The following is a 3,488-nucleotide window of genomic DNA, read 5'->3' as shown; positions in this document are numbered from 1 at the left end:
TATAGATATATGTGCTAGTAAATCTGTTAATCTGGTCATGGATCATAAATAGAAAAACTACCCAGAATTCAGCTGATTTCCTATTTATAAACTTCCTATCTGAGAGATAACTGTGGCATAATTTTGAACTTTAGCTTCACCAAAGCTGCACAAATTTCCTGAATGTGCAACAAAACTTTTACAACAACCCAGCAGAGGTCATGTATTAAACTACATATATTCACAAAATTAACAAATTTGATTTGTCAGCATTCTTTTTATTCACCAGCAAAATGTAGAAATGGTAAAGACGATATGATTTTCTGCAGTAACCAAACAAATCTTTGAGGTGAATAAAGATTTATAACTAGTTGTATAGTAAAAATGACTGATTAATGTTATTCAAACCACTGAAAAAGCTCATCCTGGACCTTGTTTAAAGAACATTTGCTGAATGTTTAATGGCAAACCTCTTAAAATGTGTAATAAATAAGCAACTTTTAGTAAAGCATGGCAACTTTTAACATTGTTTAATGGAATTTCAGGACATTGTCCATTTCCAAAGTTTGACATTTTAAATTGCTGTAACTTAACCCACCTACATGATCTTGGTAATATTTGAAAGATATTTTAAAGCTCAATTTAAATCATTTATTTTAACACAAACCTTTGTTTTAAAAAATGCATATCTAATCTACAGTATTTGTACAAAACACAATAGAGCCGTATGAGTGAAAAACCTTTAAAAGTGAGTTGTGAATGTTAAAAATACAGTCAACTACAGTGCGTGCGGTGGGCTTGTCTTGTAAATACGACGTTAACTAAAATCATCACGACTTCAGAAAAGATACTGACCGTGTCCAGCTTGGAGCACAGAGACGACCCAGGCCAACACAAACAGCTGAAAAGCCCTCTCATACTCCATGATGACGACTGCGCGACAATAAATAAAGACGGCTTCAAGAAAAAGGCGAGAATCACGACAGTTAGCTTGTGTTAGCGTAGCAAGCTAATATCACCACTAGCGTTTGCTAGTTTGTTTCCACACTCAAGAGAAAGAGGTTACTACTTACCTAAGCTGCTAAACACGAAGCATCTTAATTTAAAAAAATGTTAAACAACGACAGAAAGAAGCAATTTACGTCTGACTCATGTATGTTCCGACTGTTTTCCTTTAGAACCACCCACTTCCCGTTAAGAAAAAGTTATAGTGCAATAATGTTGCTGAGCGGCGCGTTTGAATACGATCACATATCATATGGATAGGTCTAAGTTATTTTAGGTTCAGGGGCTTGCTTTACTGTCGAGAGCTTAGGAGTCTGCGTAAACGCTCGGAGGAAAATACTGCTCGCTAATTGGATAAAATAACCGTCCGTCAAAAGCCTTTAACCAATCAGAGATCAGTATTATTTTACGTGCGCTGTTTGTGTCCTTCACTGTGAATTTCCAGTATGTCTCCGCCTCTCTGGTTACAGGAATGAATACAAAATCTTAGCCGTCAGCTATTCATACACATGCAAAAGAGGCTGACAAGTACAAAGATTGCTCAACTTTATAAAAATTTAAATATGTACAATGTCTGTAAAGGCGTACAGTTTTGTTCAAGGAAGGGATAACAAAGACAAAAGTAGCTATGTTTGTGATGTGGCCTGCCTGTTATAGTTTTTATTTTCACACCTTTGCCTTGCTTTTTTTACTTTTCTAGTGTTAAGCGATTTATCATAGTCGCCTTATTGATGAAGTTTTTTGTTTTTATTTTTTTATATATAAACCTCATAAATAATTGTGACAAATGTGAAATAAGAAAAAGTAAAATAATAAAGGAGTAGTGTTTGACTTAGAACTAAACCTAACTCCTGTTCATAGTTTATTGATGATATACATAGACATAGTATTAATGTCTATGGATAATATATACTATTTTGCTGCAGAAAGAGATGCTGCAGTTCCACTAGAATATGAAGGTCTCCAGTCAATGACTATACCACCCTGCAGCTTGGTTATGGTATTCATGTGCGATCTGTCTTTTTGCTCCTTGTTATTTTGAGCAGAGATCATGAGATTTTTTTCACAGCCTCCACTTCATGTTCTGTCTGGTGTGGCAGACCACAGTCTCTACTGTGATAAGTATACCAGTGGCGATTTTATCCTCTTTTTGGGGTTGCTCAAACACCCCTAAATTTGATCAGCACCCTTGAAAAATAAAGTAATTTTTTTTATTTTATTTATCTTTGTTATTATTATTTTGTTTAGGCGGTTTTGGGTTTGGGTTCAGTTTATTGCATTTATGAGTCAATGCAACAAAATAAACTATTTTAAAAGGTAACAGATCATTGTAGTACTTACTTTATTTACATAATGACTTTAATTGCTGGATGTTCGGCCCCTGAGCTGCTGGTTTTCAGAAACTGTGGCCCCTGAGCAGTTTAGTTGAATATCTCTGCTTTAGAGGGTGGAATACAGTTTAGTTCATTTCCAAAACCTAAACTGAGTCTGGAAAAATGTAAAAGATGACAACCTCATGAGCAGCTGATTACAACAGTTATAAATAGGAAGTACTGCATGTTCATCTGTATGAAGGTAACTTCAAGTAAATCCTCCATTTTTGTCATAATTACATTGTACAGTACGATTAATGGTTAAATTAAAGGTTAATGCTTAAAGCTAGTTTTACGAGTCCTAGCCTTCCTGTACTCCTGTCTACTTTATCTCTCACGATTTTTCTTAGCAAACTTGTTTCTTGAACACTTGCATGCACTTTTTCATTCTCCCACCAAGTATTTTTTTGTCTTCTTTTTTTTTTATCCAGAAGACAAACCAAACACTTTGTTGTAGTTTTTCTGTGACTTCTGCTGACACTTGGTCACTCATCCCTACCACCTTGACCCAAATTCTCCCTGAACTCTTCACGCCTTCCTTCTTAAGTAGCAATTATTTATTTCACAAGTCTGCCTTCATTCACTTCCTCTTATTCATCATCATTCCACTTATCCTACAGACTACCATCAGAAGCTGCCGTGCTACAGTCTCCCCAATTTATCTAGCTCAGATTGCATCTTCTACAAAGAGTAAAGTTGTCCTGTGTGCACCTTCCTCCACTCTTACATGTCACCAGATGTACCTCCCTACTATTGAGTCACATCATCATCATAACCATTTCTATATTTGTGGCAAAGTTTTTACTTAATTTATTTTATTTGTCAAGGACAGCACACAGTATTTTGAGGAAGTTCAGTGACAGTTGTTACAAGTGGATTTGTCAAACAAGCACTTTTTCTGCAGTTCTTATATACTTTTTTAATGCCTTTATTGATTTATTTCTTGATCGATGTTTAAATCTTTAGTGAAAGAGGTTTGCCTTTAAATGTCCACAGAACTAAAGTTTTATTTTTGTCCTCCAATGTTAATGAGTTCATGACACTTTGGATTTCCTGTCCACCAGAATCTCCTCTTTCACAGATTAGAAATACGATTTTTATTCAGTGTGTATGTCCTTTTCCTTCTCTCCA

The 3,488-nt window shown here is 35.3% G+C and overlaps 1 protein-coding gene across 1 annotated transcript in view; it reads left to right on the top strand.

Annotated features, from left to right (window-relative positions):
- The window catches only part of dcp2 (decapping mRNA 2), a 20,904-nt gene that overhangs the window by 2,371 nt on the left and 15,045 nt on the right, over positions 1–3,488 (top strand). The window lies entirely within an intron of this gene.

This window comes from Nematolebias whitei, chromosome 18, assembly GCF_014905685.2.
Source record: "Nematolebias whitei isolate Nwh7 chromosome 18, NemWhi1, whole genome shotgun sequence".
NCBI lineage: Eukaryota > Metazoa > Chordata > Actinopteri > Cyprinodontiformes > Rivulidae > Nematolebias > Nematolebias whitei.
Note: the sequence above shows the minus strand (reverse complement) of the source record. Positions and strands in the feature narration are given on the sequence as shown.